Raw genomic sequence first — 22,870 nt, forward strand, 5'->3', positions numbered from 1 at the left:
CAGAGGGAGAGAGAGAGAGAGAGAGAGAGAGAGAGAGAGAGAGAGAGAGAGAGAGAGAGAGAGAGAGAGAGAGACACAGAGAGACAGAGAACTTCCGGGGAACTATTGACTCTCCCTGAACCACGTGACGATCAAGCATTTTGGACTTCCGCTGTCGTAACTCTTCTATCTATATGGCGCTGGGCTTGCTCATCTTTGTAAACACATATCTCCATCTATTTAATATAGGCCTAGTTGTAACAAATAAGTTAATAAATCATTCCACTGTGTGCTATAGGTCAGTACACAAATAAAAGACTCAGTTTGAAAGGGGAGTGATTAGTAACATATGCATCAATACAAAGAAAGGATGCAGACTAGGTGAGATACAGAGAGGAGAGAGGAGGTGATCAAATATGTGTTATTGCTTGTGAGCATATTCTAATGTTTTTTTGATGATTGAAATATATACAGTTCTGTTTCATCTGAGTGTTGAGAGCTGTATCCATACATCTCTTCATGTGGCCTTCAAAGTGCACCAGATTGATGCTTTAGCTTCAATGTAAAGAAACACATCAGGTTCACATGGAGAGGACACTAGATCCATCTGCACTCTCATCATATACACCACACACTTCTCTTGGCCTTGTTAACACCATAGTCCCTAATATATTTGTAGAAAGGCAGGAAATGGAATTAAATAGAGAAAATGTTTCATTGGGGAGGACCCCTGTTTTGTGCCCCCCCCACTTCTCAAACCAAAGTTACACCCTTGTTGAAAACAAACTCTTTCCGTAGTTTCTGCTGATTATGCAACTGATGACGTGTCTTCATTTGATCTGATCAAAGACACACACACACACACACACACACACACACACACACACACACACACACACACACACACACACACACACACACACACCACCAGCGATAAGGACAGGGAGCTATTGCACAACTGACCCACTCTCTAAAGACACTCTCTCTAGGCGTCAGCGCGGCCTCCGGAGAAAACAACTCGTAATGTCTGAATATAAAGACGATGAAGGGGAGATCAATAACATAAATATTTACCCAAAGAAAATTGTGTGTGTGTGTGTGTGTGTGTGTGTGTGTGTGTGTGTGTGTGTGTGTGTGTGTGTGTGTGTGCGCCCGGTCTACAGAGAGGGCATGTGAGGACCCACTAACCCGTCATGTAGATAAGATCAACAGCATGGCCAACATCACTGCGTAGAGACACAGAAATAAAGAGCAGCATAGAAACCACGTTTGAAACTCCGTGTGCACGGCGGCACAATCACTGGGAACACAGCACTCAGGAGCAAGGCACACATTCACAATAACTAAACAAAGCAGCTTTGCTTGGGCCTTCAACTTGGGCAACCGCTGACCGAGCAGCAAACACAGAATACAGAGTAAGCACCACGATGTTTATTCCACATGCAAACCATCTCCCTGCTGCGTGATACTTTTCAGGTTCCCACATTCTGCAGTGGAGACCCCGAAAGTTAAGGCAGACTTAAATGCCCCTATGACACTTGGCATGGCTACCAGGGTCTTGTGGAAGGTGGTGAGGAGTGTATTAAAGGTCCATTTCCCATCACCTCGGGGCGTATAGAGCCTTCAATGTGTGCAAAGAAACAGTTTGAACACAACATACTCGGCTTCTACAAGTTTAGTGCTGGTCAATTCCTGATTGGTCTGAATGTGGGCCAATCACAAATCACAAAAGTCTGTACAACACATGTAGAGTATTTGACGTAGGATATATTTAATACTTTCGAATTACTATCTAATGCGGCTTTCACACCGGCGCTTTTCACTTTCTAGCTCCTCGCGAGAGCTTTTCTGGTTCAGCTCCCGTTTCCCTTTTCAGCTCCCGCTCTGTTCACACTGCCCAGAGCTGCCGCTGCTGCGTCATGACGTCACAGTTTACGTCGCTGATTTTCTCCCACAACAACAACGGGCCGGGGACTGCGTCGGGTCGTGTTGCTTTTAATCATACGAAGCCAGATTAAATTAAATAACGACTTCTCCAACCTTATACTTTTCTCCAGAGTGCCGTGGTTCATTGTTTATTAATGTGTTTCAGCGGCATTTACCGACCGCTGCAGTGCTGGCTGCACTTCCACGGGAGTTTATTCTCCCGTTAGCTCCGGGTTAGCTCACACGGCTCTAAAGTATTCACTGTCTGACTGTCACACAAGCAGCTGATACATATCCCCAGTTCCCCTTAAGTGAATGTGTGTCAGTCTGAATTGACGCTGTTTGGCATCACAACGCTGTTATGAAAGTTTCTCTGGTATAACATGGGTGATGTTAGCATAGCAACCGAAGCTAAACTGACTACTTGCTAAGCCGTTTTCTACAGGCACATTTTACCGGCGTATTTTTCATTATGATTCTACTTCTGATAGTCGGACATGACAACCTGTACAGCCCATGTATCTCCACAATGATCAATAACAGCGAACGGATGGTCAAAGTAAGGTTTCCTGCACGCCTCGACGTAAGAGACGTAAGCGACGCCGCGTCATAGCTCCGAAGCTCTTGCCTCTGGACCGACAATTTTTTGGAGCTGGAAGTGAACCGCATTCCGGAGCTATGACGCGCCGCCGCTGCGGTGTGAACAGGAAAAACCGGCGCTTTTCAGGCTCTAGCTCCCAGCAGGAGCTGGAAAAGCGCCGGTGTGAAAGGGGCATAAGATCACACACATCGTAGCATTAAAGTGCACCATGTCTGTGATGGTGCCAGCCCTGTGTGTGTGTGTGTGTGTGTGTGTGTGTGTGTGTGTGTGTGTGTGTGTGTGTGTGTGTGTGTGTGTGTGTGTGTGTGTGTGTGTGTGTGTGTGTGTGTGTGTGTGTGTGTGTGTGTGTCTTGCTGTCAGTGTTTACGAGTAGTTTTTTCTTGAGAGATCACAAAGATATTTGAATATAATAAATAATAAAGTGTATTCTTACCTGAGCTACAGAGCAGTAGCATCATCAGCAGCAGCAGGTGATCCATGTCTCTCTTCTGTCTCTCTCTCTCGCTCTCTTTATTCTGAGCATCTCATGTTTTGTCCTCGCATTATATCAGCGTAAAGCGAGAGGTGGAGTCTCTCTGGAAACATATCTGATGGTATTGATATGGTATTGATATCTGATGGTCACTTCCCGCTCTCTTCTCTCTTCAGCTACATGTCAAATCATCACATCAGAGGCTGAGCATGATCCTATTTTGAGGGAAATTATCCAACGCTAGTCTTTAGAAGGAGAACAAGTAAACATAAATGTCTCATTTAAAATAACAAGCTCTTTCACACAGATACAGAACAACTAACATTGGGGTTTGCTGCTTCACATTTTTAAGCAACTAAAGAACTAAAAGCCCGACTGAACAAAGGCAGGTGCAAAAAACAAAGTGTGTAGAAAAGTAGAAGAAGGACTCAGAGATCAGAGTCACAGAGCAGAGGACCAGAGTCCGGGGAGGAACAGGTTCAGGTGGAACCAGCTTGGTTCTGACTATGGAGAGCTTCTGTAATCCTCATGAACCTGTTAAGCCCGGGTTAATGATTTGAACTTCTTACCTAGTTAGTATTCTTTCTTTTTATTTATGCATATTTTACTAATCACTCCCCTTTGAAACTGTTTTTGTCACTGTCCTATAGTACACATTGGAATGGTTTATTAGCCCTAGACTTCTGAGAGAGTCAATAACGTATAATACATTATTTTACATATATTATATATTTATTTATTTATTTATATAGTCTTAAAGTTACAACCGGCCCTTTGAGTGCAAACTTAATGCTGATGTGGCCCGAGATGAAATAATGTTTGACCCCCCTGCATTAGGGTGTTGATGTCAGGCCTGACTCTCAGCTTTATAAAAAGGGAAGTCTTCAGCTGCTCTTTAATGTGGACCCCCACCGCATTCAGCTGTAATAGGCATGCCAACTTGATGCTCTGCTCACGGATGACTCGATGAGCATAAAAAACGGTCTGCCCCCAAAAAACAGTTTTAAGTCCTGAGAAAGTCAAATAAGACGGTGTGTAAAACTACACTGCCCAGCCAAAGAAAAGTAACCACTTTGATGTAACTAGGCCAGTAGGTAAGGGCTTTCCACTGGATAATTACTGCAGCGATGTATATGTTTTAGCTGAATACACGTTTTGTAACCCTAACTGATGCAGTTAGTCACTTCTTTAATGTTTGTTCTTTCTGATGTAAAGTCAAGGTTGTAACTGTTTGCAGTAAAGTTGTGGGGCGCTGAACTGTTCCTTTGAATCTTTTGAATTCTGATACATGATATAATTACTTGTCTTTCAAATTTGAGGGAGGGTGAGCAAGCATCTTGAGGAACATTCATCATTAACTCCTCCAAAAACTATAGTTTATTCAATAATAAATGAATATGTGAATCATAACAGTGATTGACAGCTGATAGGAATAATATGATTGTTAATAGTATCATATTCATTCAGACAAACATCGATGAGACAGTTAATTAATGTACTTATTGCAGCAGTCTGCATAGATTTGGTTCCCCTGCTGGTCTAAGAGTGAGACTAACTCATTCAGTTATTGTTCAGTTAAAAGTCATTAAATTCTGTCTGCCACCTTATATATTTATATGTAAGGCTTTACTGATGTGCCACAATAATGTCACCTAATGTTATTGAATTAAAATATTAACATTGTGGCTTTCCAAGTTAACATTGATTGATATGACTGAGAATAAATCAGCATATACTTCTGCCAGGGGATGCCACCCCTCAGAATCTCCTGCCACCCTCTGAGCTTCAGTCAGAGAAGGGGGGGCGCTGAGCAAAGTGACTAGAACCACACACTGATATAGAGTGTCTTCAGAGACAGAGTGTGTCTTCAGAGAGTGTGTCTTTAGAGAGTGTGTCTTCAGAGAGTGTGTCTTCAGAGAGTGTGTCTTCAGAGAGTGTGTCTTTAGAGAGTGTGTCTTCAGAGAGTGTGTCTTTAGAGAGTGTGTCTTCAGAGAGTGTGTCTTCTGAGAGTGTGTCTTCTGAGCAGGGGTTAAATTGGGCCGGGGCTGTCTCTTGCACATGACGATGCTCTGACGCCATCACCCTCGCACAGTTATCATATGTTTACAAAAAACGATATATAGGCCTAAGTTAAAACTTTCCTCATTCTTAATATAGACTATATTTAGGGTCGATATGTTACATGTCACTTGTTAGACGCTTTTATCCAAAGCGACTTACATACTCAATACTGTGGGCAATCCCCACAGGAGCAATTTGGGGTGAAGTGTCTCAGGGACACAACGACATGCTGACTGCAGTGGGACTCGAACTTGCTATCCTCTGATTTGAAGATCAGCACATTAACCCACTGCGCCACACGCCTCCTCGTATATATGTATTGACTTTACTTTAAAATAGCAGATCTCTGTGACCGGATATAGTTTTTTCGGCTTGGTGAACGTGTGTCTCTGCTCCGATCAGGAGTTGCAGCCCGCAGCCAGAACCACCCCCCCCCCCCCCACATCACCTGTCTAATAGCAGAGAAGCTTTAATAACGGTGCTGTGAGGCCAAAACACTTCCATTCAGACTGACACACATTCACTCATGGGGGGGGGAGGGGTTGTGCAATAGCTCCATGATATGATGAGAGGTGTTGTGCAATACGCTGCATGTCCTTATCATAGGTGGTGTGTACGTGTGTGTGTGTGTGTGTGTGTGTGTGTGTGTGTGTGTGTGTGTGGGTGTTTGTGATGTACATGCTTTTTTTATAATTCTCTTTAACTTTGATAAGATCACATTAAGACCACATGACGTGTTTGAAACAGTTCCGTAGGAGACCAATTTAAAATAACAAACTCTTTCACACAGATACAGAATAACTAACATTGGGGTTTGCTGCTTAACATTTTTAAGCAACTAAAGAACTAAAAGCCCGACTGAACAAAGGCAGGTGCAAAAAACAAAGTGTGTAGAAAAGTAGAAGAAGGACTCAGAGATCAGAGTCACAGAGCAGAGGACCAGAGTCCGGGGAGGAACAGGTTCAGGTGGAACCAGCTTGGTTCTGACTATAGGCGCGTTCACACCGGAGTACTTTTCCCACAATAGTTCATCAGAACTACGATATATTTGCGTTCACACCAAAAAGCCCCAGGAACTAAAGTAGTTCAAATTAGTTCATCTGACCCGCTTTTCAGTCCCTGCTAGAGAGCAGGGACTGTCGTGGGAGAAAATAGTTCGTACGTCTGATTGGCTGTGCGGAATGCAAACAACACCCTGTGAATCTCTAGAATCTTTTTTGAAGGCCGCCATTGTATTTGCTCGCATTAAGCTCAGCACAGCGCACCAACGAGTGGATTATTTTTGTGAAAGCAGTTATTATGGCAACACTAAATAAATCACCGGAGCGGTGGAGTGATGAGGATGTGTCGGTGCTTCTGGCGATTTACTCGGAGGACGCGAAGCGCCGCATTCAGAAGCTTCTACTGAATGCAGTTTCCGTGGTTCAGCAAAGTTAGCAGACCTGGCAAAGTCATGTCGGGACGAAGGTAAACTAAAATACATGCAATGCACTGTTTTAATCTGCACAATACTGGTCTCAGATGTACTTTTATTTGCTCAGTAGATCAAGCTAGCCATGCTAGAACTGGCTAACATAGGTCCAAGCTAGCTAACAACATCTAGCTAGCTAGCTATTCTCAGCCGTGCCCGCTATGAACACGTTTTGACTTGTGAATAAGTGTGCAATGTTCTGTAATTGCTTCACTAACTCATGGCACTAATCGTGTGTTTCAGGCGAGGTGTTTCTCTCTGGATTGGAAACTAGTTAGCTTTTCCCTCCGTCCGGTATAAAACGATAATATAACGTTAGCAATTAGCATGCTAGCTGGACATAATGCTACCTCTAACAATACATTGTAGTTGCTATAATTTCATCATTTGCAACATTCATTCTACATGTTAATGGTAAAAGCTTAAACAGTTGATTACCTGCATGCCACAAAGACTGATGTTCTAATATTTTGCACATTTAAGCAAAAATGTAATTTGAAATTCAATTTATTTTTCCTTTTTTTTATTGATTGTTATAATTGTACTCAGCCATGTTATGTTAGATGTCAATCCACTTACACTGTAACTACTCTGGCCTTGAAAGAAGACTACGCATCTAACTGATGTCCACTAATCCCTATAAAACAAAGTTCAAGCATACATTAAGTACAAAACAATAAATAAGGGCACTTTGATATTTATTTTTTATTTGATATTATTTGATCCTATCTTATCTTCTACTTTACACCTGCATTTTGTACACTGTCCCTGCCTGCACCATGTCCAATGTTGGACAATGTTGACAATCTACTCGGCGATTAAACTGATCTTGTATCTTGCTTATTCTCCTTAGGAAAGCGGGCACGGGATGACAGCTTCCTTGACATGGCGATGGACCGCCGTGGCATGGTCAGCAAGGAGAATGAGGACCTGCGTGCCAAGGAGATGCACAACGAACGGTTGCTGCATTCACACAAGGCCCACTGCTTCTGGCAGTGCTAAGCGAGCTGATTAAATCCAACAGGCCTTCAATAAAAAAATTAAGAAATACTTGTCTTCGTTGATAAACTGTACAATGACTTGTTGGGAGGCGTGTGGTGCAGTGGTCTGGTGCGTTGGTGTTCGGATCAGGGGAGCACAGGTTCAAACCCCACTGCAGTCAGCTTGTCGTTGTGTCCCTGCAAGACACTTCACCCCAAATTGCCTACACCTGGGACAGTTAATTTTGTATTATTGTGATTATATATATATGCCACTGTTATTAATACTGACACTTCACTTTGCGCTAAGGTGTGTCTGCTGAGCCATACCTATTGTTATTATATTGTTATTATATATATATATATGTTTTGATACTACTGACACTTTATTTGATATTGAAAATGTTAACTTCTATTTACATGCATACGACACACCTGGGACAGCGTGATGCTGTTATTGATATTGTCTTGAGTGTGCAATAAAAGAGAACCTACATGGCGATTAAACAGAGCCTGTATCTTACATTTTTCATTACATTTCATGTAACTAAGCTTGCTTATTTCTCCTCTGACACTTTATCTTTACAGTGACCTGTGTAGCATCCTATACATCACATGTAAGTGATTATTCTGATACCATCATGTTTCATCGGTTAAGCTTTATTTATTGTGGCTTTCAAAAAGATAATTTCATTGTATTTCAAAATGGCGTCCAACACAAGCACTATTTATTTACAGAAAGAGAAACTTTTGATTTCCCCCATTTTACACGACACAAAGGGAGGCCACTATGGGCCACAACTAACACGTAGGTTTCTGTAGGGTTCATGGCAGACGGATGCAGTTGCTCTCAGGAGGATATATAATAAAGGTGTGTTAGCTGCTGAGCCTATTTAGTGTGCATACGACACACCTGGCACAGTTTATTCATTTCACACGTAGCGTAGCGCGTGCATGTCGTCGTCCAATCCTTTTGTCAATCCTTCTTAACCGCCTTCGCTTCCGAATCAGTATTGCTATTGCATTTGACTGGTCGACGATCTGTATTTGTGTTTGCTTAAATAACTCAGACGAAGCTCATGTCTGAGGTCGGAAGGTAAACAGACGCCTCATTTACAGCAAGTGGGCGCGGGAGGTTTTTCTTCTTCTTTTTCTCTCGTTTCTTTTGGCGGATTGCAACTTTAAGGTGCATACCGCCACCTACTGTACTCGTTTACAAACTCATTTTGGTGTGAACGCGATCTGCTTTAGTTCATCAGAACTAAAAGAGCTCTCATCAACTAAAGTTCTCATGAACTATTGTGGGAAAATTACTTGGTGTGAACGCGCCTAGTGGAGAGGTTCTGTAATCCTCATTGATAAAGACTCAACATGATTGGTTAGCTTGATTCGAGGAGTGAACTCTCAGGAATCCCCCTTGTTTCAGACAAACCCCCCCGCTGTGTGAAGGCCTCTACAGTGAGTCACGTGATCAGGTGTTCCTGTAGGCCATGATCTCAGTGTGAACAGAGGGTCGTGCTGCCGTCCAGTCGCTCTCTGTGTTCATCAGTGTGAGATCTATAGAAGGAGACAGACTCTCTCTGAGGACGTCTTGATTCTCTGTCACTGCCTTTGTTCAATCGCTCCATTAAAGGAAAGGCAAAGAAAGTTTATTGATAAAGCATCTTTCAACACGAGGCCATTCAAAGTGCTTTAAGAGCATCAAGAAACAGATATATTCAAATATAGATTCAAGTGTAGCTCACTTCCCTGAACTGCATTTCTGAGGAAGTGATCATGAAGACGCTGATGGATTACAGATTACAGAAACCGTTTCCTGTCTCCATGACGACCAGGGCGCCCTATCAGATTCAAGCTGTCAGTGTGAGCAACAACTTGTGAGGCGTTCAGGTCTGAGGATGCCTTCAGGTACTTTATAATAATTATAATAATAATACATTTCATTTATATAGCACACTTTAAAAACAACGTCATCTCAAGGTGCTTCACAAAGCTATCAGGAGAAAATAATAAAAATAATAAAATAAAAAGATATCTTTATGAACTTTAGAAACTCACACTCATTGGCCCGGCTCATTTTCTGTGAAGAACGTTTTCAATGACCACACACTGTACACACACACACACACACACACACACACACACACACACACACACACACACACACACACACACACACACACACACACACACACACACACACACACACACACACACACACCCAAACACACAGCCCACACACACACACACACACACCCAAACACACACCCCACACACACACACACACACCCCACCCCACCCCACACACACCCCACACACACACCCCACCCCCCCACACACACCCCACACACTCTGAAAGGCTGTGTGTTAACCAGAGGTGAACCGTCAGGGCCTTCAAGGTATTCAGAGAATACCCTGGAACACTGAAAAGACGGACATTATAACGGCGTGGGGGGCGGTGGCGGTGGTTGTGTGTCTACAGAAGGTCCAGTTGTGATAGACACGGTTCTCCACTGGTGTTAACGGGGCTGAAGAGTTGTGTAGACTCACATCAATGTTGTAAATGCTCTAAAAAAAATACTTAAGAAAAACCCTTTATTTGTACATTTGTCATATCGTGATTTAATTAAAAGAAAATGTTTTTGTTCAATTGCATTTTAAAATAAAAACAAATATGGTCTTTATTTATAATTGTGCTCCAACAAAGGTAAAGGGCAAATATGAACCTTATATGCTGTTTGTACGGCTTGTAGTTGGGATAAAGGGAACATCTGTTGAGTATGTTCATCCAATTGTTTGGTTGTGTTCATTTACAAACCCAGTAGCTCAGCGGGACTCCAGACCCCCGAACACCGGCTGAATAACAACGATATGAACGCCATCCAAGGGTTAAAGTGAACTCAGATAACCAGGAACACTCTCAGGGGGCTCTAGAAGGTACAGCACCCCCCCCACTGTAGATACATATGTGCAAAGCGTGTAAATATAGAATGATGCAGCATATTTAACTGGTATTCTTAACCTGTATATAGCATGACATGTTTAAGCCTATATGATGATTGTATGTACGTGTCAGAGTCCTGTGAACAGTGTGTGTTTACTGAGGGACTGATTGAGACATCAGAGTGCGCAGTTAGCATGTTGCTATCTCTCTGTCAGATCTCAGCTGTCACCAGGAAGTGATGGGGGGGGGGGAATCAGTCCCTGCTGCCACTCTGTTACTCAAAATCTATTTACATGTTTAAAACCAATGAGAAAACCTCTTATATTCCATGACTTACTACATTGAATGCTTTCATGAGTTGTATTGCAGTCTTGAAAGAGACGGCTGAGACGAGGCCGTCCAAAATGACCTCTTTAGGGCAAAACAGAGAAACACAACATACCATGTACTGTGTGTGTGTGCGTGTTTAAGCAAAGGTGCACGGGAGATATTATTGAGGGGTGTGAGTGTGTGTGTGTGTGTGAAGAGGAGTGTTTTAAAGAGGAGAACAAAAGGAGAGAAGATGAAATAATCACACAGAGAGGGAAGGGTTTCCTGTCTGTGCTATAATGGAGTCCCTCAGTCCAACTCTATTTGCATTCAACACAAATTAAATGCTAAGCAAGTCTTTGTGCAAACGTTTAATATTACTCAGACCGATGTGGTTGCCTGGTGTTTCCAATTGTTGGAACTGTGTGGAGCTGCTGGTTTTTGGTCTGCGAGGGATAAAGATATTAAAGGAAATATATAATAATTCAAAGTAATGTTACCTCCACAAAGGAGGTTATGTTTACAGGTTGGTTTGTCTGAATGTTAGCTCCATTGAGGAAAAAAGTAACATTTTCAAATTGTAAAAGGGCGTAGCACAGGAAGAAGCATTTACATTTGGTTTGAATATGCAAATTATTTTCCATTTTTGTTTGCAAGAAAGGGCATTCATTATTCTCTCTACTAAATCCATCACATCGATAGTTCAACCGACAAAAGGTCCACACATGGTTGTCTGGCTGATTTCTTTTTTAGTTTACTATGTGCTGCTTGGATTAGTTTTCATTAGTATTGTTTATTTCCAATAGCACACAAAAAGAACATTCAGAAACGACAATACAAATAATACCAGAATATGAACAGAATAATGTCAGAAAGTGCAGACACACTGTAAAAGATGCAGCTCCAAAAACAAGTCAATATATAATAAAAACAAGGTGTTTTCTCTTTTAATAAGTGAACAAACCTGCCAATAGAACAAGTACAAAATGGCTTGGTGAGATTTCTTGAAGTAAAGATGGGATAATTAGATAAATGACATCTTGTGTTTAGCTGGGGAAACTTATTTTGAACTATATTTGACCAGAATCAGGGAATTTGTAACAAAGAAAGCCAGAAATGCTCAGACGCTTTCTGTTTCCTGGTGTTAGCTGGAGATGTTCCTCTGAAATAAGATCTTTTTAAGAGACTTTGACTTAAAAAGATGCTTAAGATGCCTTGTCTAAAAACAAGACTTCAGTTATTAAGTCTGATATCAAGTGTAACGACATATTCTGACTAGAAATTAGACAAATATACTTGGCAAGATTGTACATGTTAGCAATGCACACTTTAACTCAGGCATTCAGAGAGAGACGTGATAACATGTACGATGAGATGCATTTTGATCTGATTCTGAATGACTTGTTTTGATGCAGATGGTCCCCCGGTCCTGTCTCTGACCCGGCACCATGAGTCCTGAGCTGCTGCTCCTCCTGCTGGTGGCTGCAGGGAGCGCAGGTAAACACAGGGACTCAGTGCATTCACTCAATGCTACACTTCACTGCAAAACTACTCAAAAGTAGAACAAATAACCTGCAGACATCAACTAGTTGTTAATTAACATGCTTATTAGCAGTATATTGGCTCTTTATTAGTCATTATAAAACACTTATTAATGCCTTATTCTACATGACCATATTCTACAAGTAATAAGCCATTAGTTGAGAGTTTTTCCTCAATAACCCTCTAATTAGTGCTTATTGATTGTAAGTAAGGAAGTTGTTGTACATGAGTCTTAATATGCTCAATATGGGCCTAATAAGGCAGCAGTACCACAAGAATAGTAATTCTCCCATAATAACACTTAACAGATCTGATCTATTCTTATGTAACAAGACATGAAACTATAAGTGTTAATTAAGTCTAAATAACTCAAAATGAGGTATTTCTATCTAAGAATATGTTTTGGGGTGTTGACAGTTCAGCTACCAATAGCAAGGAGATATTGACCTGTATGTTTCATTTATTACATTGTTATTTATTAAAGTTAATATACCAGAAATCATCTTCAGGTTGGGAGTCACACTTTAGTTTCTGTTGATTTATTTATAATTGGATTTCTTTATAATTTCTGTACGTGCTATGTTTGAATTCAAAGATGTTTTTTTCTGCACATTTTTTGCAATAAATTGTTAATAAATGAGTGTGTGAACGGTGTGTGTGTAGAAAGCTTCAGAATATAGAGAGGAAGGAATGTGGACGCTTTGGTTTCTGTAAGAGATTTCTGCTGAGAGAGGAGGAGAACAATATCATGGAGATAAAGACATTTGAGACAATTCCAACATTTTAGGAAAACTGTCGGAATAATCAAATATAAAATACGACGAGTAAAGTTTAAATAATAACTAATCTGAGCAATACTCTATGTAATAATAATTAATCTGAGCAATACTCTATGTAATAATAACTAATCTGAGCAATACTCTATGTAATAATAATTAATCTGAGCAATACTCTATGTAATAATAATTCATCTGATCAATACTCTATGTAATAATAACTAATCTGATCAATACTCTATGTAATAATAACTATATATATATATCAGTGTGTAGTGTCTCTACTTTAAAGAGTCCTCTCCTGCTGATGTTCAGGTGTATATCAGTATGTAGTGTCTCTACTTTAAAGAGTCCTATCCTGCTGATGTTCAGGTGTATATCAGTATGTAGTGTCTCTACTTTAAAGAGTCCTCTCCTGCTGATGTTCAGGTGTATATCAGTATGTAGTGTCTCTACTTTAAAGAGTCCTATCCTGCTGATGTTCAGGTGTATATCAGTATGTAGTGTCTCTACTTTAAAGAGTCCTCTCCTGCTGATGTTCAGGTGTATATCAGTATGTAGTGTCTCTACTTTAAAGAGTTCTCTCCTGCTGATGTTCAGGTGTATATCAGTATGTAGTGTCTCTACTTTAAAGAGTCCTCTCCTGCTGATGTTCAGGTGTATATCAGTGTGTAGTGTCTCTACTTTAAAGAGTCCTCTCCTGCTGATGTTCAGGTGTATATCAGTATGTAGTGTCTCTACTTTAAAGAGTCCTATCCTGCTGATGTTCAGGTGTATATCAGTATGTAGTGTCTCTACTTTAAAGAGTCCTCTCCTGCTGATGTTCAGGTGTATATCAGTATGTAGTGTCTCTACTTTAAAGAGTTCTCTCCTGCTGATGTTCAGGTGTATATCAGTATGTAGTGTCTCTACTTTAAAGAGTCCTCTCCTGCTGACGTTCAGGTGTATATCAGTATGTCTCCATGCTTTAATGTTCAAAAAGCTCTTTATTTTTCTCATGCTGCTGCACCTCTTTTCACCCTCTGTCTGAAACCAGAGCCCAGTCTGCTCTGATTGGTTAGCTGGCCGGCTCTGTTGTGATTGGTCAACCAGCTTAGAGATGTCCCGCCCCTTAGCCTATCACGTACAATGTGTTGGAGCGCTAGCCAATAGAAGAACCAGACAATGTAACCTCAGTTTTGTTCAGTGTGTCTCTTACCTGCTGTGTTTTCCTGCAGCTGAGGTTGGGGGGGTCGAAGGCTTCGATCTGAACACACTTCTGATTGGGAGACCACAGCCAGGTGTTGCTATCCATCCACCTGCTGCACTCCTTCCTCCTCGTGCACCTGTCCAACAAGCAGAGGGTGAGCCAATCAAACATACCCAAGGGTGGAAGGCACCCATTCGAAATGTTGTTTCATTTTAACACTAAAAAAGTGTCAAATCAAAAATAAACAAGTGTTTCCTGTAGATATTTAATTGCTCTTTTTTACGGCACGGTTAGTGTACAGTTTTATTATTAGGCTGCTGTGTTTATTGTATTTTTAAGTTGTTTTGTGTCCATTTGTAGTCATTTTGTGCATCTCTGTGGTCATTTTGAGCCTCTTTGTAATTATTTTTGTCCTTTTTTTGTTATGAGTTGTGTTTTTGCAGTCATTTTGTGTGTCTTTATCACTGTTTGATATGTTATCCAGTTATAGTTGTGTCTCTATATGGTGACTTTGAGTCTCTTTGTGGTTGTTTTTGTGTCTCTTTTCAGTCATATTTGGTCCTCTTTGTAGTTACTTGTCTTTTCTAGTACGTTTTGTCCCTTTGTGGTATAGTTTATTCAAGATTCAAAGATTCAAAGGTTTTATCGTCATATGCACAAAGCTACAAATGGCAATGAAATTCTTCTGACCTGAGCTCCTCCAACAACGCAACATATGTAATAAAATACAAAAATACAAAATAAAAAGTAGTGCAAAGAGTCTATATACATGTAAATAGAATATGGGTAGCGCCACATTGATGTATTTTCAGAATAAAAGCTCACGTGGACGATGATGATGCTGGTCTCGGTGATGACGTTCTTCAGCAGCTGGTTGAAGGAGGGGTCGGGATGATAGTCGAAGCCTTTCAGCTCCTCCTTCTCGTCGTCCAACCAGAGGACAGATCTCACCGCCGTGCTGTCGACGGAGCAGTTCACCGCCGGAGAGAGAAACTGAAGCACCGTGTCGTTCTTACTCACATGCTCCTGAACAAACTGCACAGAAGAAAACATCCAGCTGTGAGACAACATTTCTATTCTGCTGATGTTCAGGTGTATATCAGTATGTAGTGTCTCTACTTTAAAGAGTCCTCTCCTGCTGATGTTCAGGTGTATATCAGTATGTAGTGTCTCTACTTTAAAGAGTTCTCTCCTGCTGATGTTCAGGTGTATATCAGTATGTAGTGTCTCTACTTGAAAGAGTCCTCTCCTGCTGATGTTCAGGTGTATATCAGTATGTAGTGTCTCTACTTGAAAGAGTCCTCTCCTGCTGATGTTCAGGTGTATATCAGTATGCAGTGTCTCTACTTTAAAGAGTCCTCTCCTGCTGATGTTCAGGTGTATATCAGTATGTAGTGTCTCTACTTGAAAGAGTCCTCTCCTGCTGATGTTCAGGTGTATATCAGTATGTCTCTACTTTAAAGAGTCCTCTCCTGCTGATGTTCAGGTGTATATCAGTATGTAGTGTCTCTACTTTAAAGAGTCCTCTCCTGCTGATGTTCAGGTGTATATCAGTATGTAGTGTCTCTACTTTAAAGAGTCCTCTCCTGCTGATGTTCAGGTGTATATCAGTATGTAGTGTCTCTACTTGAAAGAGTCCTCTCCTGCTGATGTTCATAAATAAACATAACTAAAGAGCAAAAATGGCACCCAGGAAAAATCCGAACTCTGACGAGGTGGAGGAGATCAAGAATTCTCTCGACTTCTTGTCAGCCGAAATTAAAACAGTCGCGGCCCAGCAAAATAAAATCATGGAGCTGATGGGAGAAATACAATCTCTGAAAATGCAGAATATTGAAAAGGACAAAAAGATCACTTTTCTGGAGAATCGAGTGGACGACCTCGAACAATACACCAGGATGAACGATTTGATTATCAACGGTCTGAAGACCAGACCCCGAAGCTATGCCAGGGTGGCAGCGGCCTCAGAGGACTCCGCCGCCGGGAGAGGTGGAGCCGACGCTCCGGAGGTGGACCGTGAGTCGCTGGAGCAACAGGTGCTTTGCTTTTTGGACAGCAAGGGCATATCTGTTGACAGCGGAGATATTGAGGCCTGTCATGCCCTGCGGAGCAAGAACTCAACAGCCACCCCAGCAATAATAATCCGGTTCATCAACAGGAAAAATAAATATGCACTCCTCAGACAAGGAAGGAAACTGAAGGGGACCAATGTTACCAATGGACCAACACCTTACGAAGAAGAACGCGGACATCGCAAGGAGAGCACGTATACTGAAGAAACAAAACAAGATTCAAGCAACATGGTCGACAAATTGTAAAATTTTCATTAAACTAAACGGATCAACAGCAGAGATGGCGAAAGTGCTCATTATCAGGGACATCACCGAGTTGGATCAGTTTGATGAATGAAACATCAAAATCAACATAAGGTAACTCAATCGCTACACACTGAAATGAACACACTAAGAACACCCATGATAAGCTTGGACAAAATTGCTGAATATAAAAAACTGGACTTGAAATGTTTCAAATACACGGAACATAAATCGCAAGATATTGAAAAGGATATTGACCCTGAAAATAATTTCTACAAGAACATCCATAACCAATGTGAATACTACACAGAAGATCAACTCAAAAGAAATGGATTGATGGATGGAGCAATATCAATATTACATTTCAATAGCAGAAGCCTAATTTCAAATGTATCAAAGATCAAACACTGTTTAAGGCAACTGGAGAAACAAGTTACAGCCCTAGCAATATCAGAGACCTGGCTTAGTGATGAGCAAGCTGACATGGTTGAAATCGAGGGATACAACATGTTTTTTACTAATAGGACTCATTCTAAAGCTGGGGGGACTGCACTTTATATTAACAAAAGTTATAAAAGTAGATCTGTCAGTAATATGTCTTTTGCTTTAGACAACATCATGGAATGCATAACAGTAGAAATTGAAATCAAAAAATCTAAAAACCTTCTGATAAGCTGCGTGTATAGAAAACCAGGATCATGTGTTGACACATTTGAGAAAAAGCTAGCTGAACTTTATAACTACACAAGCAGCAAGAAAATGCTTTTTGTATGTGGAGATTTTAATATTGATTTGCTGAACCCACAAGAACACAATGCAACTACAGAATTTATTAATTCTATGTATAGCAACAGTTTATATCCTACAATCACACGACCGACCAGAATAACATCACACAGTGCTACACTCATTGACAACATATTCACAAATGTTATGGATAGGAAAGTAATAAGTGGAATATTAATAAATGACACAAGTGATCACTTGCCAGTCTTTGCAACAATACAGAACTGTACTAGGATCAAAAAAGACACCAGAATAGTCGTAATTACAAGACACAAAACACCAGAGTCTGTCAATTCTTTTAAAGAAGAATTACGTAAACAAGACTGGAACAAAGTGTATGTACCAGATGTAAATGAAGCTTATGAATCATTTCTAGATATTCTATCAGGGCTGTATGAAAAACATTGTCCTCGTGTAAAGAAAATTGTGAAACAAAAATATGCTGAAAAACCATGGATCACTAAGGGAATAGAAAATGCTTGTAAAAAGAAAAATGAATTATATAAAGACTTGTTAAAGAATAGAACAGTAGAGGCTGAACAAAAATACAAGACATACAAAAACAAATTAACAAAGATAATACGATGTAGCAAAATGGATCATTACAACAAATTATTGGAAGATAACAAAAATAATATTAAAAACACATGGAATGTATTAAATACCATTATTAAAAAAGGAAATGGAAAAGCACAGCACCCAAACAGTTTTCTGTCAAAAGACAATACAGTCATTTATGACATGACCTTAGTTGCTGAACAGTTTAATGAGTATTTTGTTAATGTTGGTCCTTGTCTAGCTGGGGAAATTCCAAATACTGGTAGTAGTGAAGGTGTAGAAAGTAAAGATATAAATGTGAAGGAAACTATATTCTTAAGAGGGACTGATGAAAATGAAATTATTGACACAGTTAAAAAACTAAAGAGTAAAAGGTCTACAGACTGTCATGATATTGACATGTATACAGTTAAAAACATTATTGAATGTATAGCCAAACCACTAACTCACATCTGTAATCAGTCAATACAAACCGGTGTATTTCCAAATAAAATGAAAACTGCTAAAGTCATACCGATACATAAATCTGGAGATAAACATGTACTGTCAAACTATAGACCAATTTCATTGCTCCCACAGTTTTCTAAAATACTGGAAAAAATCTACTATGTAAGACTAAATGACTTCTTCACCAAACATAACATACTCTATGAACAACAATATGGTTTCAGAGCAAACAGAACCACATCATTTGCAGTTATAGAATTTATGGAACACATTACTAAGGCAATAGAAAAGAAAGAATATGCAATAGGGATATTTCTGGACCTTAAAAAAGCATTTGACACGGTTGACCATGAACTATTATTAAAAAAACCAAAGAGATATGGAATTAGAGGTGTTGCACTATCATGGCTATCCAGCTACCTACATAACAGGAATCAGTACGTTGAAATACAAAGTCATACATCACAACTACTACAGGTTACATGCGGGGTGCCTCAAGGCTCTGTCTTGGGGCCATTATTATTTATTCTGTATATTAACAACATATGTGAAGTATCAAAAACTGTTAAAACCATTCTTTTTGCAGATGACACAAGTCTACTCTGCTGTGGGGACAATCTAGAACAGCTATTGGTCACAATGGAAAAGGAACTGAGCAGGATGAAGATCTGGTTTGACCAAAATACATTAACATTGAACGCAAGCAAAACCAAACTCATAATATTTGGGAATCGGTCGACCAATACAGAGAAGAAACTCACTATAAATGGCGTCCAACTAGAAAGAGTAACGGAAATAAAATTCCTTGGAATAATCATAGACAATAAATTAAGTTGGAAACCACATATAAGCTATATCAAAGCCAAAATATCCAAATCAATAGCAATTCTAAATAAAGCCAAATACCTAGTTAATCAAGCTTCCTTGTTTATGCTGTACTGCTCCTTCATACTTCCATACATGATGTATTGTGTGGAGGTTTGGGGGAACACATACAAAACAAATACACATCCTGTTAAGGAATAATTCTTCTAGATATCTAACCTTTTACTCTGACATATGTTATCTCCTCTAAGGAAAGGCCTTGGTGCCATATGTGTTGTTGTCCCCAGTGTGAGACCGGTCAACTTGACTGGCACGTAGGGTAATTGTTGTGAGAACACTGAAGCATTTCTTTATCGGTGTTTGTGGGCTCTCGGATGTGAAATCCTTGAGGCCATGAGCGTTGGACGCAGATGATTCAGTGTTTAGTCTACTCCTTCAGAGATGTTGATTCTCTGTGAACCTGTTAAAAGGTCTAGCATAGAGAGAGGTTCTTCAGAATTGACGTGGCAACTCTACCGTGTGGTCAGAACCTCTGACTCTTTGATTTGTGATGTGAATCCTCCGGCCGAATACTCTGAATAAACCCATCAGTGTTTGACATCAAAGCTCCAACTCTCACCGTGTCTCCTTCCTGAGTCGGTGACTCCATGCATTACTACACAGAAGTTTCCTCCACAAATTGGCGTTGTCGGCAGGATACCAACATATCTTCAGAGACTGGTAAGTGTGATTTCAAATCTACATTTGGACATTGCCTTACCAGAATCTGTGATTGACGGTATCCTAAAATTATCTGTGAAGCTAAGCGGCTGCGGTTCGTTTTGGTTAATGAACATTTGGGGCTATTAACCCCAGGGGATCATCCAGGGACTCTGTCCTGGCTGGTTCCCTCTGTGTGTGATGCTCGGACGTATGTGCCGTGCAGGCATACACGGAGATGTTTAAAAAAAACCTTAATGAGGGCAGCAGTAAAGTGGAACGTCTGTGTGAAATCAAAATAGAGATTTGTAATGAACAAATCGCCGAGATTCCGGGGGTTTCAGCGGCCAACACTAGCAGTTAACTAAAGCAGCCATAGATATTACCCCCAGCGCCTCTAAAAAAACACACGGCTCCAGCTGCTGCAGCTCCGGGGAATGTGTGTCAAATGCCTCCCCGTATCTGCATGAGCTGGTGAAGTGAACTCAGAGGGAGAAAATCACAGCTTTTGTCTATAACTTTAACTCACACCACCGCCGTCTCTATTAAAAACGAGACGGTTTAAAAGCACTCTCGTGGCTTGTGGCCATTTACGATGTGCTGGCAAGTGCGAGGTGCGTGCATTACCTGATGCGACAGGCACCCTACATTGCTGAGGAGCTGATGTCGGTCCGGGGTGCATACATAAAATGATAGGCTAATTGATCATGGGTGGGCAGTGGTATGCAAGTGTAGAGCAAAACTTTGTTTCATCGTTGGGATGAGCATGATGGGAGGTGTGTAGGCTGGTCGAGTAGGACTACAGTTAACTGTGTGGTTTCGGATAGAAAGGGTAGAGGAAAAAAGTCTATGTGCCCCGATCGGGGGGGCATAGCACCACTAAAGCAGGGATAGTGGAGTCGCAAGAGGATAAGCTAGTTATTGCTCTTGGACGGTCTTCAGGCACCGATCTAAGGACTTGTATACAAGGGTGGAGGTACGAGTCAAGGTACCCCACTGGATTCCCATTGGGAGAGATCATAATAGTCCCTACCCCCTCTGAAACCTCTTTAATCCGGACTAAATTGAGCTGGATGAATTTTTGCTGTCATGCTGGTGTTTATTATGAGTTCATCATGTTTGTTTGTCTGATTGTTTGTATCAGGGGTCTATATTGGTTTGTCTAACCGCCGTCTTCTGCATGTTTTGTAACAACTAATAATGAATCAGTCCATAGCCAGGGTAAAATAAACTAAGCTTTAGTTAACTCACCAAAAGTAAATGACTTGAGAAAGATAAATAATATATAGTGTTTTGCAAAATTCTGGTAGTATAGATGTGCTGCAAAATGAAAATAAATAGCAAAAGAGTGTTTTATGTCCTGCATCTGAGTGTGCAGAGGAAATGTAAACAAGAAGCACACTGTTCAGGGTGTGCGCTGTAGGTGTAAGAAGAAGAGAAGATAATATTACTTTAAGAATACATTCTTAAATTGTATTGCTGGTATGTTAAGATATGTTTGTGACCTTTTATAAACCCTATGCCCCGTCCTGCACCCTGAGACCCTCAGAGGCATCACTGCTGGTCGTAAAGACCTGCCTGAGGAGGTCAGGGTGGCAAAATCTGTCTGCTGTTTTAGGTCAATATTGTATTATTTGTTTCATTTATTCTTAAATCTATGTATTGTTTGGTAATAATGAAAAAAACGTAATGTATTGAACACATTCCGAAACAAAGCTGATAAGACAGAACTTGACTCAGACATAATACAAATTATTGTTGAAACCTTTTGCGCTGTTGCTGCAAAATGGAAACTTTGTTGATTATCTGTTCCAACTGGCCACTGGATTCAGATAATTAATATAAGTTGAAGTTTAATTACAGTTTTAAATATAGTTTAACATTCTTTATTAAACTGCTTCAAATGATTTCTCGTATCAACCAATTGGTCTCCATAGACATTACTAAAATTCTAATAGTTGTTAAACTACTGACAAGTTTTCTGAAACCGAGTTTATGAACAAAAGAGTAAAGGTCGCTGGTTAAGCCAGGATCAATATATTTGTTGACGTTTTCATTACAGTGTGCATAATAAATGTGTTAAATGAATTGAGCAATTCTTTAAAAAGTATAATGTTGCAATCTCTTTACAATAAGTAATTACAGTTAACAAAGAAGTAGAGGTTGTTTTCCAAGGGCCTCTCCTTCACAGCCCTACACTTTAAATCATGAGACTTTCAAATCATAACAGACAGAGATCGGTATCACTTTGTGTTGCAAGCCAAATCCATGTAAAGGTTCTACTTGAGCCCAATTTAAATACCATAAAGAAAGTATTGAACCCAGCTCAAGCTAAATGTCAAATGTATTTAATTAATGTACAAGTGTTTTGATTTATTTCAAATGTTCTAATCTCAGCTTCTTTCGAGTTCAGTCTAAGCAACAAATTGTTTCTCATAACATTCTCACTGCTGTCCCAAATGTTTTAACCTTGGGCAGACAAGCTGTTCACACACCCACACACACCCACACACACACCCACACACTTTGGATAAGTAGTCACCTTATCCACATTGTAAATTGTTGCTTTCTTTAAAGTTATTAGTAATTTAAGATTAATTATTAAATTAAATGTGGTACATAAGATAAAATAAATAAAATAACTTGACTTGATCATTTTGTTCACAACATTAGACCTGTCCTCTAATCTCTACTAGAATAAGATAAGTGTGCATGTTTGGATGTTTTAACACTCCTGTAAAGTACCTCATCTTGATATCCTTTTCATTACAGAGCTGGGGAAATGGTGTATTGATTAGATTCTGATCCGTGCAAGTCCAATTTTAACTGACTTTAGTTCTAATGTTAATGTTAATTTGACTTCAACCCATAAGTAATTAAGTAAATTAACTCTAAATGTCACATGATGATGGATTAGGGTTCCACATTTCTTCCACTAATTTGTTTTACAATTAGACCAAAGGTAAAGAGAGACATTGATGACCTTGTGT

This window comes from Trematomus bernacchii, unplaced genomic scaffold (assembly GCF_902827165.1).
Source record: "Trematomus bernacchii unplaced genomic scaffold, fTreBer1.1, whole genome shotgun sequence".
NCBI classification, from domain to species: Eukaryota; Metazoa; Chordata; class Actinopteri; order Perciformes; family Nototheniidae; genus Trematomus; species Trematomus bernacchii.